Below are 14,470 nucleotides of genomic sequence, written 5' to 3' on the forward strand. Positions count from 1 at the left end.
TATTTTTCACTAATATGATACAGTTGTAGAAGATGTAGTGGTGATTTTGATTGCTCATGCCAAAATCTGACGACATATATTATCATATCAATAGTACCATCGGACGGCAGTGTTATAGATCTCACTATGTGACACTCAAGATTGAAAGGTGTTAATGAAAACTTTGATCGAGGAACCTAAATGAAAACACAACCAGAGTGGGAGAAAAGAAAATGATCACAGAAAACAGAAGAAATTTGGAAAATCTTTCCCACACTCTCTCTTCCTAGCGCACTCCTCACAAATTTTACATAGAATGTGCCATAGAATGTTTTCCTTCATGATGTCATAGAATTCTGTCCTTTCATCAAATCTTTTCCTTTGGCCATGATGGCATAGAATCTTTTGCCTTTGATCTTACTGAAAGTTTGTTTTGTACAAGCCTCTGTGGATCTGTACATTCTTTAGTGCTTCTCAGAGTTACAAATTGACTGCAAGCAAGACAACGAACACACTTGAATAGAGCATGGTTCATTGATTTTCGTCCAAAGTTTTACAAAACATTTCCCGAATAACAAGCATCAATGGCAACCAACAAAACAGCAAAAGAGCTGAATATCTCAGTAGGGAGCACTCTGGGAAATTGCCTGAAAGTGCAATCTTTCCTCAGAGAGGGCGGCTTTGAATTTGTTACCAAATGCTGCAAAAACCAACGAGAAAGTCGGCGTCAAAGTCAACAAGAGCCGTCCGGCAATTTTCAGACAGGCAAAAGTTGAAATTGATATGCTGAAATTGACATGCTGAAATTGACATGCTGAAACAGCTGCGACGTCCGCATAGGTGATGATGATTGGCTAAGGTGCAGTAGGCCTTTCACGATAAGCCAATCTCAGGCAGTGTTCAGTTTAAACACAAATCACATCCAAACCTGGTTGGACCATATCGCCTTGTTTTTGTCTCTGATTCATATCTACCTGTTACATTCTGACTCTACTTCCTGGCAGACTGTATCATTGTCGAAGCTTCAGCTCAAAAACAAAAATTCATGCAATGATGATTTTGATCACTTATATATATACTGCTTTAGTGACATTTGACATTGCTTACGGCCATACCAAACTGAACACGCCCGATAGTGGGAGTGGTGATTGCGAGTGGCTGCGAATTTCGAATTTGCACAGCGACTGCCTGACTTCTCTGTGATATTTTTGTTCTTTGTTTGAAATCAGAAGAATAGTTGTTTTATTTGATCTTTTGTGCTTATCGTCCCCGTAATTTCCCCGACGGCTCTCGGGCTGTTCGGGGGATTGTTTTTTTTTTTCCGCCTAAACTTATAATGATGAATCAAGGGGAGGAAGATACAATGAACCCTCAGATGCAAGGAATGGCTGTAAATACGAAAAAGTTTGAGAGGGAGCTGACGGTGGAGGTGGAGGTGGAAGATACGAAATCAATCGCGGTAATGGACCTGCTGAAAGGTGTAAAGAAGGAGTGTGGGGAAATTTTAGGTTGTAGAATGAAGACGGACAAGAAATTCGAAATCACGATGAAGGATGGTGCCGGGAAGGCAAAGTTGATTGATGGTATAAGAATAAATGGAGTGCCAGTGATCGGACGTGACATAATGAACAGCGACATGGTCGTCTCTTTCCTAAACTTACCCGTGTATCTGGAGGACAGCACGATCATGGAAAGACTTAATGAATGGGGGGTCCGGCCACTGTCGGCAATTAAACGCCGTGTGTGGCCGGGCACAGACATTGCCGACGGCACGAGATTTTTTAAAGGTCCGATTCAACAAGCAAGTCAGATCGCTGCCATACTCCACTAAATTTGAAACTATGAGGGGCGTGGAGTATTTCCGTGTGATCCACGATAGACAAATCCAAGTGTGCAGAAAATGCATCAAGCCGGGACACATCTTCAGAGAATGCCCGGAGTTCAAGTGTTTCAGGTGCGGAGAGAGTGGCCACTACGCACGGGAGTGCGCCGAGAGGAGAAGGACGGAGGAGGAGATGGGTGAGGAAGCGGAGGAAGAGAACGGACGCAACAACCACGACGGCGAAGGAGGCCAAGGTCAAACAGAGGTCCCTAGACAAGAGTGAGGAGGACATGGGGATCGAGGAAGAGGAGGATCCGAAAAACTGGTGGAAAGGATGTCGGTGGAGCGGAGAACACCAGTGGAGCGGACAACAAGAACGCAAATGGAGAGGGTGGAGAGAAACCGAACCCTGCTGCCAAACAAGGAAAGGAGAATGAAGAAAAGGACCGAGGGACGATTAAATGGACATGAAAGAGAGGAAGAGAACGGACAACCAGACTTGACAAAGATCTTTCAAAGATTCTCAGCAAAGCGGAAGGCGGAGAAAGACAAAGAAAGAGAGGAGCGAAAAGGACCGAAATTCCGGTATGTGATTGTATAGTTTTGGTTTAAATGTTTACTTTTTGGTTTCTATTTATATTCAGTTTTGTTTCTTATGGCCACATAACCTCTATTAACGCAAATGGGCTAAGAAATAAGAGAAAAATAAAAGAGCTATTATTTGCATACCGCAGCGATATTATATGTATTCAAGAAACTAATTGGGACGAGGACATAGTTAAAGAAATGAGAGAGGAATGGAGGGGAGCTATATATTATAATAATGGGGCTAGAAACGCAAGGGGGGTAGCAATAATGATTAAAAAGGACGTTGTCGAAGACATAAAAGAGGTATATAGAGATGAGACAGGGAGAATTTTGGTGATAGAATTTAAATATAGAGAAATAGAATTCAGATTAATAAATAAGTGATTAAAAAAGATAAGTGTTGCATTATTAGAGAACTTAAAAATATAATCGCAGGGAAGTGTATTATAGTTGGGGACTTCAATATAAAATGTAGTCGTCTAGATGTAGGTAAGGGAGTTGAATTTAGATGGGAAAGATCGAGAAACATGCTGTCCGAGCTGATGAAAGAAAAGGGGCTTATAGATGCATGGAGAGAAGAGAAGAGAGAATACACAAGGAGGCAGATGAGAGATGGGGTTCTAAAACAAAGTAGAATAGATTTGGTGTTGGTGCAAAGTAGCATTATTGGGTACATCGACAAAATAAGGCATCAAAGAAATAGCTTCAGTGACCATGATGGGGTCATGTTTCGAATTAAGGTGGAGAAAGAAGAGATAGGAGGAGGGATGTGGATATTAAACGCAGGATTAATTGAAGAAGAGGAGTACAAGATACAGATTATGGATTTGCTAGACCGAGAGAATAGGAGAAGAGGAGTGTATAAAGAAAATGACAGGCTAGACGACAGCATAGGGGAACGATGGGAGAAGATAAAAACTTTAATTAAACAAATTAGTATTAGATATAGTAAGAAAAGAAAAGGGAAAATGATGAAGGAGGAAAAGGCTCTGAAACAAAAATGAGGGCAGAGTTAAGTGAGCAGACAATGAGGAGGGTTATAATATAAACAATTATTTGGAGGCAAAGATGAAGTTAGAGAGGTTTGAGACGGAGAAATGTAGAGGAGCGATTCTGAGAAGTAAAGCAAAATATGCATTAGAAGGTGAAAGGTGCACAGGATATTTTTGGGGTTAGAGAAAAGAAAACAGAATAGAACATACATAAAGGAAATTAATGACAAAAACGGAGAGAAGATAGTAGATTATGTGGAGATTTTGGAGAGGGTACAAGAATTTTATGGGGAACTCTATAAGAAAGGGGACATAGATCAAGGAAGCATAGATGAAGTGATGGAAAGTGTAGAAAGGAAACTGAGTGAAGAGGATAGGGAATGGTGTGATAGAGACATAAATGAGAAGGAGGTGATAGAGGCCATAGGAGGATTGAAAAGTGGAAAGAGTCCAGGAAGTGATGGGATAGGGATCGAATGGTACAAAGCGTACAAAAATGAGGTAGCGCAAATTCTGGTAGATGTATTCAAGGGGATGGAAAGAACAGGGCAAGTGCAGAATAGGATGGGGGAGGGTGTGTAATAGCAATAATATACAAAAAGAAAGGAAGTAGGTTAGATTTGGAAAACTACAGGCCAATTAGTTTGCTAAATACAGATTATAAGATACTAACTAAAGTCCTGGCAAATAGGATGAAGGGAGTGATAGGGAACATAGTACAGAACACGCAGAGTTACAGCATACCCGGAAGAGACATAGCAGACACAATAGCCACAATCAGAGATTCAATAGAACACATGAAAGAGGATGGGAAAGGGGGAGTAGTGCTGGGAATAGATTGGAATAAGGCCTTTGATAGAGTAGACCACAGATTCCTGTTTAGAGTACTGGAGAAAGTTGGGTTCGGGGAGAGGATGGTGGGATGGGTTAAAGAGGCTGTATGACAGTGCCAAGAGCCGAGTGAAGGTAAACGGTGTCTTGACAAACCTTTTCGATGTGGAGAGATCAGTGAGACAGGGATGTCCCCTGTCAGCACTACTGTATGCAATAGTTGTTGAGCCCCTGGCGATGCTGATCAAACTGACCAGGAGGTGAAAGGTGTTCAGTTGCCCTATGGAGGGACCTGTGTCATCAATCAATATGCAGACGACACAAACTATTACGGTCAGGGACAACAACAGTGTGAAAAGGGTTGCTACAGATAATAGAAAAATATGGACGGGCATCAGGAGCCAAAATCAACAAAACTAAATCAGAGATCATGTACATTGGTGATATAGAGAGGATAGAAATGGGCTTAAAGGTGGAGGAGAAATACATGAAGGTGTTGGGAGTGTGTCTGGGGGTGGCAAGCAAAGAGGCTAGAGATGAGACATGGACTGGAGTGATTAATAAGATAAAAACAGTATGTACACTATGGAGGGGGAGAAAACTTAAACTGAAAGGAAAAGTGATGGTGGTGAATAATTTGTTATTCTCAGTTTGTGTATATGTGATGAGAGTGTTAGACATGCCAGAGTGGGTTATGAATGTGTTAAACAAAACTATTTGTGACTTTATATGGGAGGGGAAAGGGGTGAAAATTGCACAAAAAACTTTGATAGGAAGAAGAGAGAGGGTGGGCTGAAGCTCATTGATTTGGAAATGAAAAGAACGGCAATAAGAGTAAGAACGATCCAAAAATACATGGAGCGTGGATTGAACTATGGATGGAAGGAGTTTTTAAGGAAATATGTGGATGAAGTGGGTGGGATAGGTGACTAATGGTTTGTTTATGGGTTTCAAACAATCAATGACAGTTAAAATCCCAGAGTTTTACAGGGAGGTGTTTGAAGCGTGGAGAAAATTTCTACCAAAAGTAGAATATGAGTGTGATGGGTTGCAAATGTTTGTTAACCTACCCTTGTTTCTCAATGAGAAATTTAAATATAATAATAAAAGTCTGTATGAGCCACAATTCATGGTGGCAAATATTAAACAAGTCAAGGATATTATTTATGAGGTCATCCCGGGGTTTTTGAGATTGAATTGTATTTATGATTCTGTGAATGATTTAGATGGTATGGAAAGCAAAGAAAAAGTCAGCCGAATATATGAGCGGATTAAAAGTAGTATACCTCTGGAATGGACAAACATTATTAAAAGAGACTGTGTGATTAAGCAAGACAAGCGTACACCCAAGATGTATGTGATTGAAAAAGAGAAGAAATGCCTCTTTGAAAATGTGAAGTTGAAAAAGGTATATGAATGGTTAATAGCTGATGTGATAAAAGAGCCAGCAGCAGAGAAAGTTTGGGCTGGCGTGTTCAATGATTTGGATGTTAAGAAGATATGGTTGAATGGGAACATAAAATATAACAGTATAGAGTGTGAAAATAACGATTTCCTTATAAAACATAACAGAATATATACGAATGTGGTGTTTCATAAAATAAATAATGCTGTAAGTGCAATGTGTGATGTATGTAAAAGTGGCCATGAGAGTTTTTTGCACTTTTTTTTAGATTGTTTTGAGTTAGTTGATTTCTTTGATTTCCTGAAAAAACTTTTGAGGAACATTGGCGACTTGGGATCAGAGCTGAAGGAGGGGTGGAGGAAGCTCTTTCTGTTTGGTTTACTTGAAAAGAAAAGACTGTGAATTTTTGGTTAATTAACTACACTTTGAGCCATGCCAGATTGGCGGTTGTATATAGAAGGAATTATGCTCATTTTGAAGGGAGAAATGTACAAATTAAAGATTTGTTTAAGACAATAATGAAAAGAGATATTGAACTGAACTGCAAGTATGGGGGAGAGGAGGTGAGAGAATTTTTCATGAGTGGGAATAAGTTTATTTGTGATGGCGAAAAGGGAGAAGTTTTATTGAATTGGTGAGAGTTGGATTTGTACTTTTTATTTAGTTTGATTGTTTGATTTTTCTTTTGATACATTCATGAGAACTATGATAGGTTTGTTTCTTTTCTGATCTATGTGCAAAAGTTGACGTGACGTGTAAATTTGTGATTGAAGACTAATAAAAAGAAAAAAAAAAAAAAAAAAGAACACGCCCGATCTCGTCTGATCTCGGAAGCTAAGCACGGTCGGGCCTGGTTAGTACTTGGATGGGAGACCGCCTGGGAATACTAGGTGCTGTAAGCCTTTCATTTTCATCAGGAGACATGGTCACATTTACATCATCAAAATACATGCAATGATGATTTTGACCACTTACAGGTGCTGGCCAGTAAATTAGAATATCATCAAAAAGTTGAATTATTTCAGTAATTCCATTCAAAAGGTGAAACTTGTATACTGTATACTTTCCTTCCACACATAGTGATATATTTCAAGTGTTTATTCATTTTCATTTTTATTATTACAACTGACAGCTAATGAAAACACCAAATTCAGTATCTCAGAAAATTAGAATATTCTGACAAGGCCAATGAAAAAAATGTTTTTTTTAGAAATGTTGGCCAACTGAAAAGAATGAACATGAAAAGCATGCGCATGTATAGCACTCAATACTTAGTCGGGGCTCCTTTTGCCTCAATCACTGCATTAATGCGGCGTGGCATGGACTCGATCAGTCTGTGGCACTGCTCAGGTGTTATGAGAGCCCAGGTTGCTCTGATAGTCGTCTTCAGCTCCTCTGCATTGTTGGGTCTAGCGCATTGCATCTTCCGCTTCACAATACCCCATAGATTTTCTATGGGGTTAAGGTCAGGCGAGTTTTGCTGGCCAATCAAGGACAGGGATACCATGGTCCTTGAACCAGGTACTGGTGGTTTTGGCACTGTGTGCAGGTGCCAAGTCCTGTTGAAAAGTGAAATCTGCATCTCCATAAAGTTGGTCAGCAGCAGGAAGCATCAAGTGCTCTAAAACTTCCTGGTAGACAGCTGCATTGACCTTGGACTTCAGGAAACAGAGTGGGCCAACACCGGCAGATGACATGGCACCCCACACCATCACTGACGGTGGAAACTTTACACTGGACCTCATGCAACGTGGATTCTGTGCTTCTCCGCTCTTCCTCCAGACTCTGGGTCCTTGATTTCCAAAGGAAATGCAAAATTTGCTTTCATCAGAAAACATAACTTTGGACCACTCAGCAGCAGTCCAGTCCTTGGCCCAGGCGAGACGCTTCTTACGCTGTTTCTTGTTCAAGAGTGGCTTGACACACGGAATGCGACAGCTGAATCCCATGTCTTTCATGCGTCTCTTCGTGGTGGTTCTTGAAGCGCTGACTCCAGCTGCAGTCCACTCTTTGTGGATCTCCCCCACATTTTTGAATGGGTTTGTCGTCACAATTCTCTGCAGGGTGCGGTTATCCCTAGAGCTTGTACACTTTTTTCTACCACATTTTTTCCGTCCCTTCGCCTGTCTGTTAATGTGCTTGGACACAGAGCTCTGCGAACAGCCAGCTTCTTTAGCAATCAACTTTTGTGTCTTGCCCTCCTTGTACAAGGTGTCAATGGTCGTCTTTTGGACAACTGTTAAGTCAGAAGTCTTCCCCATGATTGTGGAGCCTTCAGAACAAGACTGAGGAACCTTTTAAAGGCCTTTGCAGGCGTTTTGAGTTAATCAGCTGATTAGTGTGGCACCAGGTGTCTTCTATATTGAGCCTTTTCAGAATATTCTAATTTTCTGAGATACTGAATTTGGTGTTTTCATTAGCTGTCAGTTGTAATAATAAAAATGAAAATGAATAAACACTTGAAATATATCACTATGTGTGGAAGGAAAGTATACAGTATACAAGTTTCACCTTTTGAATGGAATTACTGAAATAATTCAACTTTTTGATGATATTCTAATTTACTGGCCAGCACCTGTATATATACTGCGTTTGTGACAGTTGCCATTGCTTACGGCCATACCACCCTTAACACGCCTGATCTCGTCTGATATCGGAAGGAAAGCACGGTCAGGCCTGGTTAGTACTTGGATGGGAGACCGCCTGGGTATACCAGGTGCTGTAACCTTTTCATTTTCATCAGGAGACATGGTAACATTTACATCATCAAAATACATGCAATGATCATTTTGACCAATTATATATACTGCGTTTGTGACAGGTACCATTGCTTACGGCCATACCACACTGAACACGCCTGATCTCGTCTGATCTCGGAAGCTAAGCAGTGTAGGACCTGGTTAGTACTTGGATGGGAGACCGCCTGGGAAAACCAGGTGCTGTAAGGTTTTCATTTTCATAAGGAGACATGGTAACATTTACATCATCAAAATACATGCAATGATCATTTTGATCACTTATATATACTGCTTTAGTGACATGTGACGTTGTTTACGGCCATACCAACCTGAACAAGCCCGATCTCGTCTGATCTCGGAAGCTAAGCACGGTCGGGCCTCGTTAGTACTTGGAATGGGAGACCGCCTGGGAATTCTAGGTGCTGTAAGCCTTTCATTTTCATCAGGAGACATGGTAACATTTACATCATCAAAATACATGCAATGATCATTTTGATCACTTATATTTATACTGCTTTAGTGACATTTGCCGTTGCTTACGGCCATACCAACCCGAACAATCCCGATCTCGTCTGATCTCGGAAGCGAAGCATGGTCGGGCCTGGTTAGTACTTGGATGGGAGACCGCCTGGGAATACCAGGTGCTGTAAGCTTTTCATTTTCATCAGGAGACATGGTAACATTTACATCATCAAAATACATGCAATGATCATTTTGATCACTTATTTTACTGCTTTAGTGACATTTGACTTTGCTTACGGCCATACCAACCTGAACAACCCCGATCTCGTCTGATCTCGGAAGCTAAGCACGGTCAGGCCTGGTTAGTACTTGGATGGGAGACCGCCTGGGAATTCTAGGTGCTGTAAGCCTTTAATTTTCATCAGGAGACATGGTAACATTTACATCATCAAAATACATGCAATGATGATTTTGACCACTTATATATACTGCGTTTGTGACAGTTACCGTTGCTTACGGCCATACCACCCTGAACACGCCTGATCTCGGCTAATCTCGGAAGCTAAGCAGTGTCGGGCCTGGTTAGTACTTGGATGGGAGACCGCCTGGGAATACCAGGTGCTGTAAGCCTTTCATTTTCATCAGGAGACATTTGGGAACATTTACATCATCAAAATACATGCAATGATGATTTTGACCACTTATATATACTGCGTTTGTGACAGTTACCGTTGCTTACGGCCATACCACCCTGAACACGCCTGATCTCGTCTGATCTCGGAAGCTAAGCAGTGTCGGGCCTGGTTAGTACTTGGATGGGAGACCGCCTGGGAATACCAGGTGCTGTAAGCTTTTCATTTTCATCAGGAGACATGATAACATTTACATCATCAAAATACATGCAATGATCATTTTGACCACTTCTATATATTGCGTTTGTGACAGTTAACGTTGCTTACGGCCATACCACCTGAACACGCCTGATCTCTCCTGATCTCGTCTGATCTCGGAAGCTAAGCATGGACTGGCCTGGTTAGTATTAGGATGGGAGACCGCCTGGGAATACCAGGTGCTGTAAGCTTTTCATTCTCATCAGGAGACATGGTAACATTTATATCATCAAAATACATGCAATGATCATTTTGGCCACTTATATATACTGCTTTAGTGATGTTTGACATTGCTTACGGCCAAACAAACCTGAACACGCCCAGGTCCTGTAAGCCTTTCATTTTCATCAGGGGACACAGGGACATTTTCATCATCATAATACATGCAATATTGATTTTGACCACTTATATGTACTGCTTTTGTGACAGTTAAAGTTGCTTGCAGCCATACCACCCTGAACACGCCTGATCTCGGAAGCTAAGCAGTGTAGGGCCTGGTTAGCACTTGGATGGGAGACCGCCTGGGAATGCCAGGTGCTTTAAGCTTTTCATTCTCATCAGGAGACATGGTAACATTGACATCATCAAAATACATGCAATGATGATTCTGAGCACTTATATATTTCTGCGTTTGTGACAGTTACCATTACTTACGGCCATACCACCCTGGACACGCCTGATCTCGTCTGATCTTGGAAGTTAAGCATGGTCGGGCCTGGTTAGTACTTGGATGGGAGACCGCCTGGGAATACCAGGTGCTGTAAGCTTTTCATTTTCATCAGGAGACATGGTAAACATTTACATCATCAAAATACATGCAATGATGATTTTGACCACTTATATATACTGCGTTTGTGACAGTTTTAAAGTTGCTAACGGCCATACCACCCTGAACACGCCTGCTCTCGTTTGATCTCGGAAACCAAGCAGTGTCGGGTCTGGTTAGTACTTGGATAGGAGAACGCCTTGGAATACCAGGTGCCGTAAGCTTTTCATTTTCATCAGGAGACATGGTAACATTTACATCATCAAAATACATGCAATCATGATTTTGTCCACTTATATATACTGCGTTTGTGACAGTTACCATTGCTTACGGCCATACCACCCTGAACACGCCTGATCTCGTCTGATCTCGGAAGCTAAGCAGTGTAGGGCCTGGTTTGTACTTGGATGGGAGACCGCCTGGGAATACCAGGTGCTGTAAGCTTTTCATTCTCATCAGGAGACATGGTAACATTTACATCATCAAAATACATGCAATGATCATTTTGATCACTTATATATATACTGCTTTAGTGACATTTGACGTTGCTTACGGCCATACCAACCTGAACAAGCCCGATCTTTTCTGATATCGGAAGCAAAGCACGGTCGGGCCTGGTTTGTACTTGGATGGGAGACCGCCTGGGAATTCTAGGTGCTGAAAGCCTTTCATTTTCATCAGGAGACATGGTAACATTTAGCTCATCAAAATAAATGCAATTATGATTTTGACCACTTATATATACTGCATTTGTGACAGTTACAGTTGCTTACGGCCATACCAACCTGAACACGCCTGATCTCGTCTGATCTCGGAAGCTAAGCAGTGTCGGGCCTGGTTAGTACTTGGAAGGGAGACCGCCTGGGAATACCAGGTGCTGTAAGCTTTTCATTCTCATCAGGAGACATGGTAACATTTAGATCATCAAAATACATGCAATGATCATTTTGATCACTTATATATACTGCTTTAGAGACGTTTGCCTTCGCTTACGGCCATACCAACCTGAACAATCCCGATCTCGTCTGATCTCGGAAGCTAAGCATGGTCGGGCCTGGTTCGTACTTGGATGGGAGACCGCCTGGGAATACCAGGTGCTGAAAGCTTTTTATTTTCATCAGGAGACATGGTAACATTTACATCATCAAAATACATGCAATGATGATTTTGACCACTTATATATACTGCGTTTGTGACAGCTGACATTGCTTACGGCCATACCACCCTGAACACGCCTGATCTCGTCTGATTTCGGAAGCTAAGCAGTGTAGGGCCTGGTTAGTACTTGGATGGGAGACCGCCTTGGAGTACCAGGTGCTGTAAGCTTTTCATTCTCATCAGGAGACATGGTAACATTTACATCATCAAAATACATGCAATGATCATTTTGATAACTTATATATACTGCTTTTGTGACTAACAAAATGGCTTAAGGGCATACCACACTGAACATACCCAGTGTCATCTGATCTCGGAAGTTTAGCAGGGTCAGGCGTGGTTAGTACTTGAATGGGAGGCTGCCCGGGAATACCAGGTCCTGTAAGCCTTTCATTTTCATCAGGGGACACAGGAACATTTCCATCATCATTATACATGCAATATTGATTTTGACCACTTATATGTATCGCTTTTGTGACTGACACCATACCACCTCGTAAGACGCCCGTGTTTAATTATCTCGCTTGCTTTCAGTTTGAAAGACTAACAGAATCTACAACCCACCTTGGTTTGTATAAAACAACCTTTCAATAAGATCAAAGGGCAAAGATTCTATGCCATCATGATCAAAGGAAAACATTTCATGACTTTCATCATCAAAGGAAAACAATTGAGGACATCATCAAAGGAAGACATCCCATGACGTCATCGCCCTGTTTCATCCATCGTTTCTTTTGTATGTGCGTGAGCATGCACGGAACTACGTATGGATGTAACGTTACTCCATGTACGCGCATGTAGTCTCACGTGCGTCTGTACGTGCGCGAAAACAATACACAAAAATTAGACCAACATGCTCCCATAACTGTGTGTAAAGGTTTGTTTAAGCCTCATCCACATTGTATAATCAATATGTTTGTGTCACGTGTAGTTTAATCATGTCCGGCTGATTCTTTATCGTATTTCCCTCTGAGGTACATAATGGTCTAGCTGGAACCTATCAACAGCGCTACTTGGGGAAATTTACTACACAATGATGGAAGTATTATGTAAATTAGTTCTGTTTTTGCGTTTCTTTCGGGCAAAACAGCAAACCCCAACGTCTGAGGTGGTAGCCGACGTGTGCTGTCGAGATTTGTCATTAGAAATATTGACAAGTGTTTTCCTAACTTGCTTGTATTTTGCATCAATTTGCTGTTGTCCACAATTTGAACTGACGCCGAAATAAAACGAGGCCAGTGGAGATAACGTGGTCGTTAGCATACGGTTGAGTGGGGAGCTAACTACGGGCTAAGTTAACGTGCTAACGGCCAATTTCAATGTGTCAGAATGTGTCTGTATGTATGTTATATTTTATTTTTATTTAACCTTTGTTTACCTAGGCAAGCAATTAAGAACAGTTTTACTGGCTGTAGTTGTGTTGTCATTTTTATTGCTGTAAGTTTTCTGTTTGTCTTGGAACAGGCTAACCGGTTCAGCACGTTGTGATGCTGCCAACTGGTACAGCGTTAAATAGTTGTACAACTACAACTATAGCCGAAGAGTCAAAACCTTAACATATTTGAGTGTTTATGCTCTAATGCTGGACTTTTTATGAGACATGTATAAAAGAGTGATCTATGAAAATAAAAAAGACCCCAGTTAGTTGTCATTAGATGTACTGAATCACTTGAATCTTGAATTAGAGATAAGGCAGGACTATTTTACGTTATTCCCCGTGGAGAAATGAAGTTTTACAGACAATGCAAAATGATAAAACAAACCAAAACCAAAGGAGAGAAACTATATAAAAGTAAATATGTTAAAGGTACAAAAATAATTACATCTACTACTATTTTTCACTAATACTGATACAGTTGGTAGAAGAGTGGTAGTGGTGATTTTGGTTGCTCATGCCAAAATCTGACGACATATATTATCATATCAATAGTACCATGGGACGGCAGTGTTATAGATCTCACTATGTGACACTCAAAATTGAAAGGTGTTAATGAAAACTTTGATCGAGTAACCTAAATGAAAACACAACCAGAGTGGGAGAAAAGAAAATGATCACAGAAAACAGAAGAAATTTGGAAAATCTTTCCCACACTCTCTCTTCCTAGCGCACTCCTCACAAAATTTACATAGAATGTGCCATAGAATGTTTTCCTTCATGATGTCATAGAATTCTGTCCTTTCATCAAATCTTTTCCTTTGGCCATGATGGCATAGAATCTTTGCCTTTGATCTTACTGAAAGTTTGTTTTGTACAAGCCTCTGTGGATCTGTACATTCTTTAGTGCTTCTCAGAGTTACAAATTGACTGCAAGCAAGACAACGAACACACTTGAGTAGAGCATGGTTCATTGATTTTCGTCCAAAGTTTTACAAAACATTTCCCGAATAACAAGCATCAATGGCAACCAACAAAACAGCAAAAGAGCTGAATATCTCAGTTAGGGAGCACTCTGGGAAATTGCCTGAAAGTGCAAATCTTTCCTCAGAGAGGGCAGCTTTGAATTTGTTACCAAATGCTGCAAAAACCAACGAGAAAGTCGGCGTCAAAGTCAAGAAGAGCCGTCCGGCAATTTTCAGACAGGCAAAAGTTGAAATTGACATGCTGAAATTGACATGCTGAAATTGACATGCTGAAACAGCTGCGACGTCTGCATAGGTGATGGTGATTGGCTAAGGTGCAGTAGGCCTTTCACGATAAGCCAATCTCAGGCAGTGTTCAGTTTAAACACAAATCACACCCAAACCCTGGTTGTACGGGTCGCCTTGTTTTTCTCTCTGATTCATATCTACCTGTTACATTCTGACTCTACTTCCTGGCAGACTGTATCATTGTAGAAGC

At 41.1% G+C, this 14,470-nt stretch overlaps 8 non-coding genes and 8 pseudogenes across 8 annotated transcripts; all 16 read left to right on the plus strand.

Moving 5' to 3' along the window:
* The first annotated feature begins 8,226 nt into the window (after window positions 1-8,226).
* On the plus strand, window positions 8,227-8,345 carry LOC125002212 (annotated as a pseudogene).
* A 101-nt stretch (window positions 8,346-8,446) lies between these two features.
* LOC125001422 lies at window positions 8,447-8,565 on the plus strand. The gene has a single exon (XR_007111678.1). It is a non-coding gene; the product is annotated as a 5S ribosomal RNA (ribosomal RNA).
* Window positions 8,566-8,666: 101 nt separating this feature from the next.
* Window positions 8,667-8,786, plus strand: LOC125001972 (annotated as a pseudogene).
* A 103-nt stretch (window positions 8,787-8,889) lies between these two features.
* LOC125001291 lies at window positions 8,890-9,008 on the plus strand. Its single transcript, XR_007111553.1, has one exon. It is a non-coding gene; the product is annotated as a 5S ribosomal RNA (ribosomal RNA).
* Window positions 9,009-9,108: 100 nt separating this feature from the next.
* LOC125001512 lies at window positions 9,109-9,227 on the plus strand (annotated as a pseudogene).
* Window positions 9,228-9,328: 101 nt separating this feature from the next.
* On the plus strand, window positions 9,329-9,447 carry LOC125003226. The gene has a single exon (XR_007112088.1). It is a non-coding gene; the product is annotated as a 5S ribosomal RNA (ribosomal RNA).
* Window positions 9,448-9,550: 103 nt separating this feature from the next.
* Window positions 9,551-9,669, plus strand: LOC125002754. The gene has a single exon (XR_007111823.1). It is a non-coding gene; the product is annotated as a 5S ribosomal RNA (ribosomal RNA).
* Window positions 9,670-9,770: 101 nt separating this feature from the next.
* On the plus strand, window positions 9,771-9,898 carry LOC125002349 (annotated as a pseudogene).
* Window positions 9,899-10,144: 246 nt separating this feature from the next.
* Window positions 10,145-10,253, plus strand: LOC125002681 (annotated as a pseudogene).
* A 102-nt stretch (window positions 10,254-10,355) lies between these two features.
* LOC125002387 lies at window positions 10,356-10,474 on the plus strand. Its single transcript, XR_007111777.1, has one exon. It is a non-coding gene; the product is annotated as a 5S ribosomal RNA (ribosomal RNA).
* A 104-nt stretch (window positions 10,475-10,578) lies between these two features.
* Window positions 10,579-10,697, plus strand: LOC125002737 (annotated as a pseudogene).
* A 101-nt stretch (window positions 10,698-10,798) lies between these two features.
* Window positions 10,799-10,917, plus strand: LOC125003323. Its single transcript, XR_007112181.1, has one exon. It is a non-coding gene; the product is annotated as a 5S ribosomal RNA (ribosomal RNA).
* Window positions 10,918-11,020: 103 nt separating this feature from the next.
* LOC125002475 lies at window positions 11,021-11,139 on the plus strand (annotated as a pseudogene).
* Window positions 11,140-11,240: 101 nt separating this feature from the next.
* On the plus strand, window positions 11,241-11,359 carry LOC125003086. The gene has a single exon (XR_007111954.1). It is a non-coding gene; the product is annotated as a 5S ribosomal RNA (ribosomal RNA).
* Window positions 11,360-11,460: 101 nt separating this feature from the next.
* On the plus strand, window positions 11,461-11,579 carry LOC125001488 (annotated as a pseudogene).
* A 101-nt stretch (window positions 11,580-11,680) lies between these two features.
* LOC125003084 lies at window positions 11,681-11,799 on the plus strand. The gene has a single exon (XR_007111952.1). It is a non-coding gene; the product is annotated as a 5S ribosomal RNA (ribosomal RNA).
* The last annotated feature ends 2,671 nt before the right edge of the window (window positions 11,800-14,470 follow it).

The sequence above is a fragment of the Mugil cephalus genome, chromosome 23 (assembly GCF_022458985.1).
Source record: "Mugil cephalus isolate CIBA_MC_2020 chromosome 23, CIBA_Mcephalus_1.1, whole genome shotgun sequence".
Lineage (NCBI taxonomy): Eukaryota > Metazoa > Chordata > Actinopteri > Mugiliformes > Mugilidae > Mugil > Mugil cephalus.